Source organism: Bos javanicus, chromosome 3, assembly GCF_032452875.1.
Source record: "Bos javanicus breed banteng chromosome 3, ARS-OSU_banteng_1.0, whole genome shotgun sequence".
NCBI classification, from domain to species: Eukaryota; Metazoa; Chordata; class Mammalia; order Artiodactyla; family Bovidae; genus Bos; species Bos javanicus.
The window spans coordinates 21,500,664-21,520,999 of record NC_083870.1 but is presented as its reverse complement, the minus strand read 5'-3'; the positions used below and the strand labels follow the sequence as shown (position 1 = coordinate 21,520,999).

Below are 20,336 nucleotides of genomic sequence, written 5' to 3'. Positions count from 1 at the left end.
ATAAAATATCTTGTATGAATGAAACAGCAATCAATAGGACAGCATAAAGTCCAAAAATAGACCAAAATACATAAAAAATGTAATATAGTAGAAAGAGGGACTCAAATCAATAATTCTAATGAACATTTTTTTAATAACTAGGTAGCTGTCTGAGAAAAAAAATAATGGTCAATGAATATCATACCCTTTCTGTGTTCAGTCGCTTAGTCTTGTCAGACTCTTTGAGACCGCATGGACTGTAGCCTGCCAGGCTCCTCTGCCCATGGAACTCTCCAGGCAAGAATACTGGAGTGGGTTGCCGTGGCCCCCTCTAGGGGATCTTTCTGACCCAGGGATGGAAACCGCATCTCCTGCATCACAGGCAGAGTCTTTACCACTAAGCCACACCAAGGAAGCCCAGTGACATCCTTTACATAAAAGTAAATTCCAAATTGATCAAAGATTTAAAATAAAAATGAAAAGGAACATAAAATTCTTGTAGAAACATGAAAATTATTTTTTCTTGGTGTGTGTGTGGAAAAGGCTGTTCTATGACACAAACTCAGTCCTGAGAGAAAATATTGATGAATTTCACTATATAAATGAATGGACTTTCCATAAAAAAAGTTGAAAGACAAATAACAATTTGGGGAAGTATTTGCAACTCATATCGTGTTAAAAACCCTCCATTTTGAGTTAATGCTTCAGTTTATCGACATCCTTCTCACAGGCCCCTTGTGACTGCACACACAAAAACAACTGAAACCCTTGAAAAGCAACCCAACCAGGACTCTAACTTTCCCCTCCTCCCTCCACTTCCCTGTCTCCCTGCTGCTCCCTCCTCCTCTTTCCTTCCTCTCTTTCTCCATCTTGGGTTGCTTTCCTTAGATCCCACTCAGGACCCCAGTGAAGGCTGCAGCCCATAGGCCCTGGCTCTCACTGCTCCCCACTTGTTCAACTGAACACCCTACTGATTGCGCTTCTGTGTGGCCCTGCGCTTGCCAGCGGTGACCCCACTCTGGGACCGGTGAGTATAATAACCTTCTCTTCTGGTTCTCCTCCCTTCCTGTGGCTGCACCAAATTTATCATACCATGCTGGACATCTACATTTTTAGAACACACATCATGTACAAAAGACTAATTTCCCTAATATTTACAGAACTATAAGCCAACAAGAAATAAACCAATAACCCAATAAAAATAGCAAACATATAAAGAATAGAAAATATAAAAGGCTTGCCCATATGAGAAGATACTTAACATTCAACATTGCTATTAACAAAAGTAGTGCAATTTAAAACTAAGTTGAAATAAATTTTCAGCTATAGGAAATGGTAAATTTCTTGAAGTTTAATATGTTGGAGAGTGAATAAACATTGTTAACAAGAAGGGTAAATTGGTACAAGTTCTACAGGGTGCTTTTCGAGCAATATAAAAAATTTTCACAAACTTTTTTTTTACTTCAGCAATCCACATTTAGAAGTTTATCCTACAATATAGCTATACAAGTGTGAAATTGTGTACAAAGTTATTCAAGAAACACTTTTTATTAACTAAAAAATTGGAAATTCTCCAAAGGTCCATCAGTTTGGGGGTGACTAAATAAATGGCAATACAACCACACAATTAAATATAGCTGTAGAAAAGAATGCAATGGCACCCCATTCCAGTACTCTTGCCTGGAAAATCCCATGGACGGAGGAGCCTGGTGGGCTGCAGTCCATGGGGTCACTACGAGTAGGACATGACTGAGCAACTTCACTTTCACCTTTCACTTTCATGCATTGGAAAAGGAAATGGCAACCCACTCCAGTGTTCTTGCCTGGAGAATCCCAGGGATGGGGGAGCCTGGTGGGCTGCTGTCTATGGGGTCGCACAGAGTCAGACACGACTGAAGAGACTTAGCAGCAGCAGCAGCAGAAAACAATGAGAAAGCTCTTGAGAGAAGCCTTACAGAAATTGGTTATAATTCAATAATAAATACATGGAAAATTAAGCAAATGGAAAAGTAACGTAATTGTTACTGCCAAGGGAAAAATATATTCAAAAAGTGATCACATTAAATTCTCTGTTAATGGTTTGTATAGTAAAAATGATAATCATTAATTTCTCAAAATTATGACACAAGCATATTGATATATTAGGGTTTCCCAGAGAAACAGAACCAATAGAAGATACACACATATGTATATAGAAATTTAGTTTGTATACAGAGATGTTATTGTGGAGGGTGGTAAATCTATAACTCTTCAGGGTAGGCCAACAGGCTGGGGACCCAGGGAAGAATTGATGTTGTAACTCTCACCTGAAAACAGAATCTAGAGGCAGAATTCTTCCTTCCTTTGGGGATCTAAGTCTTTTTCTCTTAGGGCCTTCAGTGGCTTAGATGAGGCCTACTCACATTTTGGAGGATAATCTGCTTTATTCAGAGTCTACTGACTTAAATGTTAATTTCATCTAAAAAATACCTTCAAAGGAACATCTGGATTAATATTTGACCCCAGTATCTGGGTACCATGGCCTAGCCAGACTGACACATAAAATTAACCGTCACAATTGGGAAAATGGAAAAGTGAAAAATGTATACGTGTGTGTAGTGCTAAGTGTAGTGGGAGTATGTAAAGGAGAGATAAAGTACCTAAAACTAGAAAATCAAGAATTAACATTATTTGTTTATAGAAACAGATTAATAGCCAATCACTGATTAAAAGAATTTAAAGTAGTTACTTCTAGGGACCAAGAAATGGCAGAGAGGTTCAGGGGACTGTCGGTTTTCATTACCAGGTTTGTAAGTGTTTGACTTTCTAAACTATGTGCATATATAAGCTTGCTAAACATAAATACTAAATAAAAAAGCTTTTCATATGTTGTAATGATTCAAGTATTTTACCAATTTGTTGTCTTTTGAATATTGTAGAGGAACAGTTCTGCTGTGGCACCCAAGTGACATTCTATGTATTTGCACAGGCCACACAAGCGAAGACTTGAAGTGCAACTATTGTGAAACTTACCACAAGGCAAAGCACCTTGTGATTGTCCCCAAACAGGAGAGGATGGGAGGCCTGTGAAGAGCAGCCAGGAGACAGTTTCCATTCCCCTCCCTGTCTACCCTGGGACAGTTTTTCATTGCCTTGCAGCTTCTAATCACACTTAAGGCATTCTGCTTACCTTCCCACTCCTTCTCTGAGGACAGCTGCAGACTGTAAAACTCTTAGCTGCAGTCTAGAATTAACTCCTCAATAACAGAGTATCCCACAACTTGCATTACAGTCACTGACCCCTTTTGTTTCAGTGACATCTTTTTGGATGTTGGAGATGAGGAGTCGTGAAGTCTATACCTTCAACTACTCTTCCTTTTGTTGTATATGTAAGTAATAAATCGTTTGAACCTAAAAGTGGCTTGTCATTGCAATGAGAAGGCCGTGCACCTCAACTAGAGAAAAGCCTGTGCAGCAACAAAGACCAAGCACAGTCAAAAATAAAAAAAAATAATGACAATAATAATAAAAGTGACTTATATCTTTACAAGCTGAATCACCCAGGCCTTGGCTTTGCCAGATGTTAAGTGCTTCATTTACCTTTTTTTTTTAAGCTACATATGTACATGTGAAAGTAGCTCAGATCTGTTCAACTCAGTCCATGGAATTCTTCAGGCCAGAATACTGAAGTTGGTATCCTTTCCCTTCTCCAGGGTATCTTCCTGTCCCAGGAATCGAATTGGGATCTCCTGCATTGCAGGCAGATTCTTTACCTACTGAGCTATCAGAGAAGCCCTTTTTTAGCTAAACAAATTCTTAAACCTTTTATGTAGGTAAAGGTATTGGGTTTTTTTTCTTTCCTTAGGGATTTTGAGTTTTATGTCATTCTTAGAAAAAAAATTTCCCTGCAAGACAGTAGAAGTTTTATTAGGGGTATTTTCTGAAGGAAGAAAGTTGTAATTGTACTTCTGCTAATGAGCTAAACAGATGCAATGAGCTCTCAGATAACTTTGTGGCATATTCTCTGAGGCCCTCTGAAACCCAGACCTGCTGAGGAGTAAGAGGGTTTCCTGGGACCTACCAACTCAGTATTCTTGGGCTCTAAGAAGGGGATGCAGTCACTAAACAGATGGTGCAACATCTTAGGGCTAGCTATAGTGAAGAGCAGTTACTAGGCCTGATTGGCCAAGGGGAGAGAGCTGTTTCTAGAACCTGGGAAAGCAATAGTTGTAGGTAAGGCTGTAACTATAGTATAGTGCCACTGAACAGTAACTGTCCTGGGGAGTGGCAAAGAACACAACTACTGCCAACCTGCAGGAAACAATTATCCTGACTTCGTATTCCTCCCACCCTCCCCATTCCCAGTCAGTACATCCCATTGGCTGTAGCCAACAAGAAGCAGTGGGCAGAGTCTTTCTGCACAGTTCAAGAAGACTCTTTCTGGGGTGTATAATAGGGTGGTTCATGATGAGAATATATCTGGAGGAACAAATGCATAATACCCAGCAAATACGGTCTTTCCATTCTTGAGATTAAAAATAAATAGTCCCATGTGCTCTCTCTCCTCCACCCACACTGCTTCCCCTGTTATTAACTTCCTGCACTGGTGTGGTACATTTGTTACAATTGATGAACCAATATTGATTCATTATTATTAATGTTAATGGTTTCCACTGGGTTCATGCTTTGTGTTGTACAGTTCTAGTCCTGAGATTTTTAATTGTGAAAGCATCTCATTAGCTGCATTTTGTATCAATAGGTTTTTCAAAGGAGGTTTTTTAATTTCCTGAATTCTTTCATTTATTTGAGAATATTTATTTGTTGTTTTTAGACCTGTATGATATCTGGACTGGAGATATGTATGTATGTATACTTTTAACTGGCTGCTTTTCATGCCATAGCTAGATTCTCTTTTCCACAAAAATACTGGTAATGCAAATGAAATTTCAAAATGTAGAGGTTGTAGATTTTTTTCTTTTCATTTTTGTTTGTTAAATTAATTATCCGTGAGCTTCTAGCTCAAATCAGACAAGCAAACAAGGGGAGAAAGAAGCAAAAGAAAATTCTGTGGGATTTCTAGATCCCAATGCTTTAAGAAGTCATAGAAATTGGCCAGTCATGGCTGGCCTTGTGGCTTCAGCATCCTATAGTCAAGTTTGAGTTACAGCAGGTGAATATAGCCTGGTTTGCCCAAGGTTTTTAATATATATATTTATAAAGTAGGTGACTATTTTGTTATAAAAATTATAAAGTCATGCTGTTGACTTTATTAAAAATAAATTTTTAAAATTTTATTTAAAATAAATTTGTTTATTGATAACCACCAGGTTGGTATTTGGCCTTTGGGAATGAGTAGTGGAGGTGAGAATTTTCTCAATATATGTACCTTTCTATAATTCCTTGATTTTCTGTGTATAAACACACACACACAATCTCTCCAGGAAGAAAAAATAAAAGAACTACACAGGACAACTTCTCTCCCACTCATGTGACTATTAAGTCTGTGCAATTAAGTCACTATGAAGGCATTTTAGACACTTGAGGAATGTCTATGTTACCACCTATTCTGCACTGAACGTCCCAAGTTCATATGTTGAAGCACTAACTCCCCAGTGTAACAGTATTAGAAGGTGGAGCCGTTGGCAGGTAGTTAGGTTTAGATGAGTTTTTGAGGGTGTGGCCCTCACTAATGCTGGGAGTAGTGTTCTTATAAAAACAGAAGGGGCAGCAGTTTCCTTTCTCAGTGTACAAGCCTTCTGCAAGCCTCTGGGAAGACCCTCACCAAGAACTATATCTGTCCCGGACTCTGATCTTGGACTTTGCAGCCTCCAGAACTTTGAGATAACCTGAAGTTACAAGAAAGGACTTTGAGCAAGTAAAAGGGTACGTCCCTGGGTGGGCTCGAACCACCAACCTTTCGGTTAACAGCCGAACGCGCTAACCGATTGCGCCACAGAGACACGAGAACTTGGTGCTCTTAATTTGTGTCCTGATCCCAGAAATTGCTTTTCAGCCTCTCTCCGGGACTACCTTCATATTCCCATACTTCGGAAACCGGAGGTGTGCGCGAGACCCTGAAGCCCGGAGTTGGTGTCGCTGGTCACGTTTGGACATCGATAGAACTTCTGAGAGTCAGCTAAGGGGTTCTGACGGCCGAAAGCCAGATCCACAGCCTTCCCACCGGCTCCTCCCCACCTCAATGCCCGCCCTGCGCCAGGTGACTACCGCAGCCTCCCGGACTGAGGGCGTCCACGTTACCACTCCGTACCAAGGACACGAACCGGCTGTGCCCCCACTGCGTTGCCCACGCCCTGTGCCTCCAGCTGTGGACTCCGACCCGCAGGCATCTCGGAATTGCTCGCGATGCAGCGGGTCCTCCAGGGCAGGGCCTCGCACCTAGTAGTTCAGTTCAGTTCAGTTGCTCAGTCATGTCCAACTCTTTGCGACCCCATGGACTGCAGCACGCCAGGCTTCCCTGTCCATCACCAACTCCCGGAGCCTACTCAAACTCATGTCCACCGCATCATAAATGCTGGGTGAAGGATGCATACTACCCCAAGGTCCTAGGGCAACGAAGAATTCCAGTGTGTGCTTTAAGCTTTTGGACCTACGAGGAACTCTGGAAACGGAAGGCGGGAAAGGTTTCTCCAAGCCGGAGGCACTTTTGTTCCCGGAGCTGATTAAAAACAAGGCAAAGGTCCCGACTTTGGACATGTGCGCACTGGGACCGAAGCGAGCTCCCCACCGTGGACTGCGATTCAGCCGCAGTCTGGGGTCGTCCATCCTAAGGGGAAGGGAGGGTCGACCAGGGAAAGCTGAAGAAGAGGAGACAGCGAGTGGGAGTGGAGGCAGCCCGGGGAGGGACGGAGAGCGCGCGTGCTGGTGCTCTGGCCACTGAGGGAAAAGGCCAAAAGAAAACGGAAAATGCCTATTTTCGTTAGATCACTTTGATTACTCTTTCCCTGCCTCCTTTCTGTCCGCCACCGCGCTGACCACGATTGTTTACTGTTGTATGCTCTCGAATTGGAATGACATGTTCCTCTCTGAAATGCTTGGCTAAAGACCACCACGCCCTGAGGAGTCCAAACCTCTAAGCGGGTGGCGAGGGGCCCGCGGTCCCGCGCGGTAGAGGGAGCACACCCCCGGCTCACCACAGGACTGTTGAAAACGCCCCCCAGGGCGACTCCGACTCCGCCCCAGCCCTCCGCGGCAGGGAGTCGGCGGCGCGCTGCCTCTCCGCCTTCCTTGCCGAGGAATATTAAATGTTACTAACCCGGCGTACTGTCTAGTAGATGCACTGTCAGAGAAGGCCTAGTATCATTCCTGGAGTAATGCTGATTGTTTACTAAAGGTAGGATGATGACAACTGCAGCTTTAATCCCACATTAATAGAGTTGGAAGTCCACAATAGTTTTGTAGTCTTGTGTGGGCTACCTACAAGCAGGAGCTCTGACTTTTTTTCCTCAGTAATAAAATTAGCTAATACTCTATTTATCAATATGCGTGTTCCTTTGAGTCTGGATTTATTTCCCCAACAGCCCCCACAGAAGAGATGGAAGATGCGGCGGTGGGGGTGTGCTGAGACACAGAAAGTGCATTTGGTGCTGCGTGAACACTCCCTTGTGACCTTGGAGAAAAGTACTCAGAATTGTCGTGGAGTGTCAGAAAATTCCAATAACAGGACTAAGAAGGTGGATCTGGTAAATCTCATTCTTGGGATGAATTGGAAAAGATCATTCCGTCTTGGATGTCTGAGGTTCCACCTGGGCGGAAATGAGCAGGGAGAGGCCTTTCTACAAGACCCGGTGAGGGTGAAGTTGCCCCCTAAACCCGACCCCACCTCTGGGCAGTAGTTTCCACCCACTAGCTGGGTTTCTGCTTGAGCTCAGAAGCAGCACGGTGCCCCGGGGAGGAGGGAATCCATTACACTTATTACAAACCTAGTTCCTCATTAGCAGCTCTCAGAGTTTGCCTTCGGTCTTCGCTAAGCCGTTTTACATTTGGGCCACTGATCCCAAGCTGGTAGGGAGGAAAGCTCATGGCTCTTCGTCATCCTGCTAGCTCAGTTTGTAGGGTGCAAAACTTCTAATTTTAGTCTTGAGCGTAGCCCAGCATCCAGTGCATTTTATTTGGTTTTCTTTGGATTAGTAGCCGCAGTTTCAGGGCTGTAAGGGAGCTTGTGGTCCTTCTCATTGGAACTCTGTTCCAGGAACCACTACTTTTTCTCAGTTTGGATAGTAAAAATAGTGGTGTACAGTAGTTTTAATTCCTCTGAGGCTGGCAGATCCCATGATCTCTTATTTTGCACCACCCCAACTCTAGGGTTATCTTGGGTCTAAGCATGGGGAGGTTGATTGTGTAAGCTCAGCCTTCCTGCTCATTCTTTCTGTGATGCTGTGGAAGCCCCAGAGACAATTGTATTTGATTCTGTGCATTAAAATTCATTGATCTAAGAAGGCTGTGCAGGTTTCAGCAGATCACCAGGGGAGGTTTTTGGTAGAAGAAAGATTAAAAACCCAAACACATAGAGGCATTGGTGGGACCAAGCCCCAGGCCCTGGGTGCACCCTATTTACAGGCGAGGAAGAAATGGAAAGGAAGACTCAGAAGAAAGAAGGGCAGAACTGGGAGGAAGAATAGGAAAGGGGAGGAAAGAAACAGATTCAAAGGAGAAATTTAGTCACTGGTCCCCAGTTATATGACAGCTTATCTCTCTGGGCCTCCCCTAGCAACCTTTGGCTTAAGGCAGACACCCTTCCACCCATCTGATTCTGGGAATTCAAACATTTCCTATTAGGTCTACCAAGCCTACACCAAGGGCCCTCTTGTCCCTTTTAGATAGCTTTTTGCAAATCCTTTCTTTTGTGGTCCTAGGAGAGTTTGCAGGAGAGGCAAACCTCACCCTAAGCCTCTTGGGGTCTCCAGCTAGGCCTGAGAATTAGATTGACATAAGACAGACTAACAGGAGGAAAACATATTGATTGTCATATGTCCATGGGAACTCCAATAGGAAAGTGAAAACCCAAAGAACTGGCTGCTGCTGCTGCTGCTAAGTCGCTTCAGTCATGTCCGACTCTGTGCGACCCCATAGACGGAAGCCCACCAGGCTCCCCTGTCCCTGGGATTCTCCAGGCAAGAACTCTGGAGTGGGTTGCCATAGACCCAAGCATTTATATACTAGGTTGAACAGACAGGTGATGATGAAAAAGTAAAATATATGGGAAGACTAAAGGAAGATATGAGTTAACAAAATCTGTTTGTGTGGATTTCTCTGGGCCTTGACTTCCTGTCTCTGGTGATAAGAATGTACTTGCTGTTTTCCAAATGCCTTTAGCTCAAAATAATTCTTAGGCCAAATTGGCATGTTTTGGAGTAGCATGTAGTTGAAGCATTGGAACATAGCCAAAGAACAGGATACTGAGCCATGTCTCCTCGTGGTACTGTGAGGTCACCATGCTGAAACTGAATTCAGCAGGCCCAGATCAGTCCTAGTAGCACTTGTTAATAAAGTTAAAAAAAAAAAAAATTCTTCAGCCAGGTCATTTGTAAATATGGAAAACAATGTTCAGCTTATTTAGACATCATAATGCTCCTGCCTAAACCTTAATTTTAAAGTCACTGAAAATAATCCAGGACTTCCACCTACAGCCATAGTATAATAATGTCAATCCATTAGACTTCTTGCCTGCAGTTCAGTTCCGTTCAGTCGCTCAGTCGTGTCTGACTCTTTGAGACCCCATGAACCGCAGCCGCAGCACACCAGGCTTCCCTGTCCAGCACCAACTCTCAGAGTTTACCCAAATTCATGTCCATTGAGTTGGTGATGCCATCCAATCATCTCATCCTCTGTTGTCCCCTCCTCCTCCTGCCGTCAATCTTTCCCAGCATCAGGGTCTTTTCAGATGAGTCAGCTCTTCCCATCAGGTGGCCAAAGTATTGGAGTTTCAGCTTTAGCATCAGTCCTTCCAATGAACACCCAGGACTGATCTTCTTTAGGATCTTCAGGATGGAGTGGTAGGATCTCCTTGCAGTCCAAGGGACTCGCCAGAGTCTTTTCCAACACCACAGTTCAAAAGCATCAAATCTTCGGCGCTCAGCTTTCTTCACAGTCCAACCCTCACATCCATACATGACCACTGGAAAAACCATAGCCTTGACTGTCAGACGGACCTTTGTTGGCAAAGTAATGTGTCTGCTTTTGAATACGCTATCTAGGTTGGTCATAACTTTCCTAAAGGAGTAAGCGTCTTTTAATTTCATGGCTGCAATCACCATCTGCAGTGATTTTGGAGCCCCCCAAAATAAAGTCTGACATTGTTTCCACTGTTTCCCCACCTATTTCCCATGAAGTGATGGGACCAGATGCCCATGGTCTTCGTTTTCTGAATGTTGAGCTTCAAGCCAACTTGTTCACTCTGCTCTTTCACTTTCATCAAGAGGCTCCGTAGTCTTCACTTTCTGCCATAAGGGTGGTGTCATCGGCATATCGGAGGTTATTGATATTTCTCCCGGCAATCTTGACTCCAGCTTGTGCTCCTTGCCTTAAACAACCATAAAAATGGGCAAAATGTGTGAAGCACCTGGTTATACACACTGGACAGAGACAGTGCAAGACTGTGAGTGCCTGAGAGAGAGTTGTGGGAATGACCTGATGGTGGTACAGCAAGCAGAGCATGGTGCTCACACAAAGCTAAGGCAGAGATCAGAGGGCAACTGAAACAACTAGAATCTGTAGAGAAGGAGAAAGGAGAGAACAGTTTACAGGCTAGTTTTCAAAAGTCTATATTGGGTCTCCTGCCAGTCATTTGCTGAGTGCCAGGCTGGCTGCTCATGGGTGGAGTGCTTATGCAAGGCTTATGGGACAACAGGTGCTATTGGGATGAAAACCAGAACAGAGATTTTAGAAGTCTCTGCTGGCAACACTGGAATTCAGGCCTTGTTAACTCTGTATCACCCTGAGCATTCAGTTGATACTCCAGAAAGACTGTTTTAGGAAGAAAGACCATACCCTAGTGTAAGGCCTACTCTTGATCCTCCCTCCAAAAGTGTAAAACTAAGACCTGACAAGGTTAGCAGGGTTTGGAGGTTGAGCCACACCAAGGAGGGCTTGGGACGTTCCACAGATCTACCAACACAATCCGTAAATCCAGCCCTACACAAGTTCAAAGTGGTTGGCCAGTAATCAAATTGCTTAGTAGAACAAAAGTTGATACATTTTGGAGAAGATACCAGAATCCAGAATGTCTATAATGTATCATTCAAAGAGTCCTGTGAACAAAAGTGAAACATGCCAAGAAACAGAAAAATGCTACTTATTCAACACATAGTTTTAAAAAGAAAAAAAAAAAAAAAAGACAACCCCAAGATGTCTCAGATGTTGGATTTAGCAGACTTTAAAGCAGAGTTGTAGATACTAGCTGAGATTTGGAAAGGAGAAATAGAAGTGGCTGTCATATTCGTTTGGACCCTGGGAAGAGCTCCGGAGGTCACCAGCACTGTTACCCCTCACAAAGGTACTTTATCTGCTGATACAAACAGACTCGCAGCAATGTATACTTCCTATCAGATGTCCTCTTACTGTTTCACAGCTCTTGGGCCAGGTAACTGTTTTGTTCTTTGACAAATAGCTATAGAAGGACACTTCTATTTTTAGGGTTGGGAGTTTAAAAGCAATAAGAGACTGAGGCAGTTTCTATCTAGCTCTTTTTTGTGGGCTTCAGTTCTCCATTAGGACCTCGCAAGCGTGGGCTCAGGTACCCAGCAAAAACTGTTGAATCTAATCTATTGCAAGTCTCTGTTATTAAGAATATACCAGGGTGCCTCTAGGATACACGTTTTAAAAACTCAAACTGTGTAAACTCTAAGGTGACACGGAAAGTGCAGTCAAAATGCAAGCAAGAATGGTGCTAAAGTTCAGAGGATGTGTATGAAGAAGTACTTATCTCCTGGCAATAACGTAGAGTCGGGAATGACTTAGCGACTAAACCACAGCAACATCATATTACCAAGTGAGTACGTGCGCAAAGTCGCTCGCAGCCTTAGGCACGACAATCATCAGTAACACCCGTAGCCAAAAAAAAAAAAAAAAAGAAACTGCACTAAAAAAAAAAAAAAAAAAAATCACCACTGTCCCGATTACAAGAGATCAAACCCATCAATCCTAAAGGAAATCAGTCCTGAACATTTGTTGCAAGAACTGATGCTGAAGCTTCAATAGTTTGGCCACCTGATGCGTAGAACTGGTTTATTGGGGGAAAACCCCTAATGCTCAGCTCAGTTCAGTCGCTCAGTCGTGTCCGACTCTTTGCGACCCCATGAATCGCAGCACGCCAGGCCTCCCTGTCCATCACCAACTCCCGGAGTTCACTCAAACTCATGTCCATCGAGTCGGTGATGCCATCCAGCCATCTCATCCTCTGTCGTCCCCTTCTCCTCCTGCCCCCAATCCCTCCCAGCATCAGGGTCTTTTCCAATGAGTCGACTCTTCGCATGAGGTGGCCAAAGTATTGGAGTTTCAGCTTCAGCATCAGTCCTTCCAATGAACACCCAGGACTGATCTCCTTTAGGATGGAGTGGTAGGATCTCCTTGCAGTCCAAGGGACTCGCCAGAGTCTTCTCCAACATCACAGTTCAAAAGCATCAATTCTTCGGCGCTCAGCTTTCTTCACAGTCCAACCCTCACACCCATACATGACCACTGGAAAAACCATAGCCTTGACTGTCAGACGGACCTTTGTTGGCAAAGTAATGTGTCTGCTTTTGAATATGCTATCTAGGTTGGTCATAACTTTCCTAAAAGGAGTAAGCATCTTTTAATTTCATGGCTGCAATCACCATCTGCAGTGATTTTGGAGCCCCCCAAAACAAAGTCTGACATTGTTTCCACTGTTTCCCCACCTATTTCCCATGAAGTGATGGGACCAGTTGCCCATGGTCTTCGTTTTCTGAATGTTGAGCTTTAAACCAACTTGTTCACTCTGCTCTTTCACTTTCATCAAGAGGCTCTTTAGTTCCTCCTCACTTTCTGCCACAAGGGTGGTGTCATCGGCATATCGGAGGTTATTGATATTTCTCCCGGCAATCTTGATTCCAGCTTGTGCTTCTTCCAGCCCAGCGTCTCCCATGATGTATGCTGCGTATAAGTTAAATAAGCAGGGTGACATTTGAAAGCATAAGAAAATGTGAGAACAGGAAATTATACAGTTTCATATACCATCACCGATTCAAAGCCGTGAATTTCAGTAACGTCAGGGTGACGGAGGACTACTTAGAACCTAGCGTCCTTCCAGTTCCAATCTGGGGAGATGAGACAACTCCGTAAGATTTAATCTATAGTCCGGCGAGATAGAGCTGCGGTTTTTCAGGAATCCTGAAGGAATTACGTGAAAAACGAAGCTGAATGTCGAAGGGGCCAGGTCATTGCAGTGGGGCATTTCAGAGGACTGTCCGCTAGTCCTCAACGGAAAAAAGAAAACCACTCTAACCAACTAGCCCCTGCAAAAAAAACAGCCCTTTGGAACACTCACCGAAAAAGAATAACATATGAATCCTACTTAGCCTCGTAAACGTAAATAACAGTTAAGTCACACGAATGGGGTTATTAGCGTACAGCACCATAAAAAGGCTAAAGATCAGTCATTAACACTTAAAAAGCCATAGTCTGACTTTCAACAACCAAAGAGCACAGGGGAAAGCGCGAACGCAGTCCCCCACTACCACAAATTATGCAGTCGAGTTTCCCACATTTGGGGAAATCGCAGGGGTCAGCACATCCGGAGTGCAATGGATAAGCCTCGCCCTGGGAAAACCACCTTCGTGATCATGGTATCTCCCCTGCCAGGTAAGTATGAGTTGCCCGCCTGCCGCCCCACCGCAACCTCAGACGCCCTGCACTGTACACACACGCTCACTTTCCTCCCCGCATTCCCCGACCCTTCTTGGACCTTCCACACAGCGCACCCACGCACTTTCAAGCAGAAACTCCTCAGTTCTCTCCCACGCCACGGGAGACCGTATCGTGTTTCAGCACCAGCTGACGGCCCAGCAGCCCCTGCGCTCGGGTATCTACATACGACACGCCTCGTCCGTGACGTCACGGGAAGCCCTCCAGCCCACGCCCCGCCCTAGGCCCCGCCTCCCTCCTCCCACGCCGTCCGGCCCGGCCAACCGGCCGGCGGGCGCCCTCTGGGGGAAGCGACGTCCGCCTCCCGCTCCTGTTCTCCCACCCGCTACGTGTTTGGGACCCGGCGCGCTCGGCTGCCTGCCTTAACTTTTGTCCTGCCCAGCCCCGGTCTGGCGGTCGGCTGAAGCCTGTGCATCTTTTTTCAAATAACGGCGTTCAGCGGGGAGAACAGAACATTTAGCAGTCCAGGGGAAACCGGTTCCTTTCAAATCCAGTTGTCTTTGTGATGTAGTATTGTGTGTATGTCTAGTAAAACGCATTAGGCGTCACGACTGGCCGTGAACTCAGTTCCATTCGTGAAAATTGGGTCATTCATCAGAAATTTCATTCATTTTATTTCCAGCTTCAGGTGTGGTTTTGACTCTGAACAGATTTTAACACCTGTCTGTATCCTCTGTCTTACTGAGACAGGCTGGGACCTGGGACCCTTTGCTGCAGTGTTTGCACCTGGACAGACCGAGGCAGGAATTTGATGGGCCCCAGGGTGAGCAGCTGCAATCTATCCCCTGCAGACGGTTAACTCCGGGCTAAGAGCAGGGACTTCCCTAGTGATCCAGTGATGAACTCCGTACTCCGGTTCAATCTCTGGTCAAGGAACTAGATCCCACATGGGACAACTAACAGTTTACGTGCTGCAACTAAAGATCCTTCATGCCTAATAAATAAATATTTTGTATAAAGATAAGATGCTCCAAGATAAGGATATTAGGAGGAGTAAGGAGGAGCTGAGTCCTTATTGGATAGAAGATAGAGGCCACCTATTTTGCATTCTTGAGGTCCAGGAGACCTTCACAGACTACACATGCTCAGAAAAATTCCTCCCAGGTTAAAAAGGAGGGGAGGAGCCACCCGGTGATTGTTGGTGTCAACCTCCCAGGAGCCCTCTGTGCTACAGTCCTTCTTAGCAAAAAATTTCACATGCATGTCAGGAAGGGCCCCAGGAGAGGTCAGGTGTGGGGAAAAAAGATGAGATAATTGGCCAAAATGGAAGAAATGCTCTATATAAGTGATTTGAATTACCTCTCTGATGCACTGCTCCTCGTTAAGGAGGACACCCACACCCTTTCCAAGTGTGCATCTCTGCCTTACTTCTGTCTTAAATAAGCTGTGTATCTATGTGCTCCCTGACTTGTGTTGTGGCTCTAATAATAAACTTTGTACCTACTTTTACAGCTTTTGCCTCTTTGAGAAATTCATTTTTCAGTAGAGGCAAGAGCCAGGCCAACCGTGCTTCTAGCCCTAGCTCCTGATGGAAGGGTGGCTAGGATTCCTGGTTTTCACACAGGCTGCTGCTGCTGCTGCTGCTGCTAAGTCGCTTCAGTCGTGTCGGACCCTGTGCGACCCCATAGACGGCAGCCCACCAGGCTCCCCCGTCCCCGGGATTCTCCAGGCAAGAACACTGGAGTGGGTTGCCATTTCCTTCTCCAATGCATGAAAGTGAAAAGTGAAAGTGAAGTCACTCAGGCTACCCTGGTTCAATTCCTGGTCAGGGAACAAAGATCTTGCTTCAAGCGACCACTCACTGCTTCAAGCCACCACTCACTGCTTGTGTCCTCGAGATCAAAATGTCTCCTCCAGCAACAAAATAGAAAGAAACAATAGGGACTAAAAACAACCGCATGTATGCAGTTGGAGAAAATTATGGACAAGAGACAAAAAGACCGAAGATTCAAGTGTCATCTATGAAGAGCTGGTGGCAAAAAGAGGATCAGTTCCGTTCAGTTCAGTCGCTCAGTCGTGTCCAACTCTTTGCGACCCCATGGACTGCAGCACGCCAGGCTTCCCTGTCCATCACCAACTCCCGGAGCTTACTCAGACTCATGTCCATTGAGTCCGTGATGCCATCCAACCATATCATCCTCTGTCGCCCCCTTCTCCACCCGCCTTCAACCATTCCCAGCATCCGGGGCTTTTCAAATGAGTCAGTTCTTCGCATCAGGTGGCCAAAGTATTGGAGCTTCCGCTTCAGCATCAGTCCTTCCAAAGAATATTCAGGACTGATTTTGTTTAGGGTAGACTGGTTGGATCTCCTTGCTGTCCAAGGGACTCTAACGAGTCATCTCCAACACCACAGTTCAAAAGCTGAGAGCAAAAGCAGAATACTGCACATTCCCCCTGCACACACCACCGTCAAACTCATAGGCAAACCACCTAAGTCACCTTGAAAGCCTGACCCCTCTGTAACAGGAGGGAAAGGGGCAGGGCACAACTTTGGAAATAATGACATAGCCCAAGGACACAACATAAACCGGTTTTAGAATCAAATGGGACCAAGATGGCAGACAAGACTAGACCTTGGTCCTCAATCGGCAAGTGAAATGACACACCCAGAGGTGCCGTGACAGTTCCAAGGCAATGTTAAAAGACCAAGGAGTGGGCGGTGGCCCAAATCCTGGAAATCCCCACCCCTTCCCAAAAACAGTTGGGATAATCCTCCCACTCATTCACATACAAAATTACCCAGCTTATGAAAACTAACCATGCCACACTTGGCGACCGCACTCTTCCTCTGCAATGGCCCACACTCTGTCTGTGGAGTGTGCTTGCTTCTCTTGAATCTGAATAAATCTACTTCTTACCTATCACTTCGTCTCTCACTCAGTTCTTTCTGTGGAGACATCAAGAACCTGACCAGGTACCGTGGGTTTTGGCTGGGGTTGAGTCCCAAAGCAAAAACACCACCCAGTTGTGGATGTCACTACTGTTGGAAGTAAAGTCCAATGCTGTGAAGAGCAATACTGCATAGGAACCTGGAATGTTAGGTCCATGAATCAAGGCAAATTGGAAGCGGTCAAACAGGAGATGGCAAGAGTGAACATCAACATTTTAGGAATCAGCAAACTAAAATGGACTGGAGTGGGTGAATTTAACTCGGATGAGCATTATATCTACTACTGTGGGCAAGAATCCCTTAGAAGAAATGGAGTAGCCATCATAGTCAATAAGAGAGTCCAAAATGCAGCACTTGGATGCAATCTCAAAAACAACAGAATGATCTCTGTTCGTTTCCAAGGCAAACCATTCAGTATCACAGTAATCCATGTCTATGCCCCAATCAGTAATGCTGAAGATGGCTCATATGTGAGCAAGGAAATCTCATCCTCGATCTGCATCCTGTGTGCTTTTTGGTTAGTTTTCTTTGGACCTACCCTTAAGCATCACCCCACTCCCAGCACCTCCTCCGATCTCAGAGGCTTTTGGGGGCTGAGCGGATCTACGAGTGCCGTCCCCGAGGCAGCCACGAGGGGGAGGACAGTCCTTCCCGCCATGGTCCTGCCTTTTCTGTTTGGCCCAGTGGTTTCTATTTGCCAGCAGGACTTTGTGAATCAGAAGTGGGAACAACACATCCTGAGAAAGGGGCTGGCAAATAGCCCAGCAAACTGCCGACAACTCGGCGTGGGGTTTTCTTCTAAATTGTAGTTCAATGTTTTCAGATAGAAAGAAAAGGAAAACTACTTTTGACCAAAAGGAAAAAAAAAAAAAGTACGAATTCTACTGCCATTCAAGAAGGGATGTTAAGGAGGTTTCCTAGTTTGCCAGACTACTGAAGCATGTCAGGTGCACACTCGAGGATGAAACAGAGGTACGGCTTTTAACAGGAGAAGGCCTAGAGAGAAAAGGCGGGGGTGATGAGAGAACTGGATCCAGAAATGGGAAGAGACCCCTTGGGGTGAGAAGGGGTGGGTGGGAGAGTATCTAAGCAGTATCTCCAGCAATGACTAAGGCATGTATAAATAAGCAAGGCAGCTGACCACGCAAGAAATGAAGCCTCTGAAAGCACGACACTGCTGGGAAAATGGCTAGTGGCAGACTCGCACAAGACAGGCCGACGAGAAGTTCGTCACGGGGCGCCTCCTGATACCTCAACCGACTTCGTGTGTTGGGCTCAGGTAAGGGCTTCTACTGCTTGGATCCTGCGCCCAGAAGAAGCCCTCCCTCACGCACAAACTTTTCAAGAAGAGGCCGAAAAGAGCGTTCAACGACCGAGCCTGCCACGAAATCCGCCTCCACGCGTAGCCCTAGGCAGGTTTCCAATGCCCCCAAAACCGGAAAACAAATGCCTGTTCCTGAACCAGTCCCTCCAGCCGCAAACTCGCGGGTCGTACCGCGACTCGAGCTCAAAAACCGACCATGCCTTTAAAGCGCTCTTATACGCTTCTGGTCTCCTCTATCACGCGCAGACTTCACAAAACGACCCAACACACAGAGGAACGTCGCCGGGTGATCAGAGGCGCTTCCCGAGCCTACTCTTGCACAGAAAATGACCAGGGGAAAGCGCGAACGCAGTCCCCCACTACCACAAATTATGCAGTCGAGTTTCCCACATTTGGGGAAATCGCAGGGGTCAGCACATCCGGAGTGCAATGGATAAGCCTCGCCCTGGGAAAACCACCTTCGTGATCATGGTATCTCCCCTGCCAGGTAAGTATGAGTTGCCCGCCTGCCGCCCCACCGCAACCTCAGACGCCCTGCACTGTACACACACGCTCACTTTCCTCCCCGCATTCCCCGACCCTTCTTGGACCTTCCACACAGCGCACCCACGCACTTTCAAGCAGAAACTCCTCAGTTCTCTCCCACGCCACGGGAGACCGTATCGTGTTTCAGCACCAGCTGACGGCCCAGCAGCCCCTGCGCTCGGGTATCTACATACGACACGCCTCGTCCGTGACGTCACGGGAAGCCCTCCAGCCCACGCCCCGCCCTAGGCCCCGCCTCCCTCCTCCCACGCCGTCCGGCCCGGCCAACCGGCCGGCGGGCGCCCTCTGGGGGAAGCGACGTCCGCCTCCCGCTCCTGTTCTCCCACCCGCTACGTGTTTGGGACCCGGCGCGCTCGGCTGCCTGCCTTAACTTTTGTCCTGCCCAGCCCCGGTCTGGCGGTCGGCTGAAGCCTGTACACCTTTTTTCAAATAACGGCGTTCAGCGGGGAGAACAGAACATTTAGCAGTCCAGGGGAAACCGGTTCCTTTCAAATCCAGTTGTCTTTGGGATGTAGTATTGTGTGTATGTCTAGTAAAACGCATTAGGCGTCACGACTGGCCGTGAACTCAGTTCCATTCGTGAAAATTGGGTCATTCATCAGAAATTTCATTCATTTTACTTCCAGCTTCAGGTGTGGTTTTGACTCTGAACAGATTTTAACACCTGTCTGTATCCTCTGTCTTACTGAGACAGGCTGGGACCTGGGACCCTTTGCTGCAATGTTTGCACCTGGACAAACTGAGGCAGAAATTCCATGCGCCCCACGCTGAGCAGCTGGAATCTGTCTCCTGTGGACAGATACTCCAGACTAAGGACAGGGGCTTCCCTAGTGGTCCACTGGCTAAGATTCCACACTTCCCAGTGCCTGGGGCCGGAGCTGGATCCCTGGTCAAGGAACTAGATCCCACCTGGGACAACTAAGAGTTTTCATGCTGCAACTAAATATCCCATGTACCTCTAAAGCTTCTTTAAGATAAGGATATCAGGAGGAGCAAGGAAGAGCTGAGTCCCGCTTGGATAGAAATAAAGAGACCACGTATTTCGTATTTTTGAGGTCAAGGAGATCTTTGCAGACTATCCATGCCTACAAAGCTTTTTCCTGGGTCAAAAAGGAGGTAGACGGAGCCACCCCTTAATAGGTGGTGTTAACCTCGCCCTAGGCCTCTGCGCCCGGAAGAAATGTCCTATATAAGTGATCTGAATCACCTCTCTGATACACTCCTTCTCGTTAAGGAGGACACACACACCCTTTCTCTCTGAGTGTGTCTCTCTGCCTTGCTTCTGTCTTAAATAAATTGTGTATCCGTGTGCCCTCCAACTTGTGCTGTGGCTCTAATAATGCACTTTGTACCTGTCTTTTCAGCTTTTGTCGCTTTAAGAAATTCAGTTTTCAATGAAGGCGCTAGTCAGGCCAACTTTGCTTCTAGCCCTAGCTCTTGATGGACTGGTGGCTAGGATTCCTGGTTTTCACACAGGCTACCCTGGTCCAATTCTTGGACAGGCAACAAAGATCTTGCTTCAGGCCACCACTCACTGCTGTGTCCTTGAGATCCAAATGTCTTCCCCAGCAACAAAATACAAAGAAACAATAGGGGACAAAAAATAACTGCATGTATGCCTTTGGTGGAAATTGTGGACAACAAGATACAAAAAGACCAAAATCCCAACTGTCATCTCCGAAGAACTGGTGCCAAAAACAGGGTGCCCGGAGCAAA

At 46.0% G+C, this 20,336-nt stretch overlaps 3 non-coding genes across 3 annotated transcripts; all 3 read right to left on the bottom strand.

The window, feature by feature from the left end:
* Positions 1 to 5,844: 5,844 nt before the first annotated feature.
* Positions 5,845 to 5,918, bottom strand: TRNAN-GUU (transfer RNA asparagine (anticodon GUU)). Its single transcript has one exon. It is a non-coding gene; the product is annotated as a tRNA-Asn (tRNA).
* Positions 5,919 to 13,641: 7,723 nt separating this feature from the next.
* LOC133245476 (U1 spliceosomal RNA) lies at positions 13,642 to 13,805 on the bottom strand. Its single transcript, XR_009735732.1, has one exon. It is a non-coding gene; the product is annotated as a U1 spliceosomal RNA (small nuclear RNA).
* Positions 13,806 to 18,405: 4,600 nt separating this feature from the next.
* Positions 18,406 to 18,569, bottom strand: LOC133245475 (U1 spliceosomal RNA). The gene has a single exon (XR_009735731.1). It is a non-coding gene; the product is annotated as a U1 spliceosomal RNA (small nuclear RNA).
* Between the last annotated feature and the right edge of the window lie 1,767 nt (positions 18,570 to 20,336).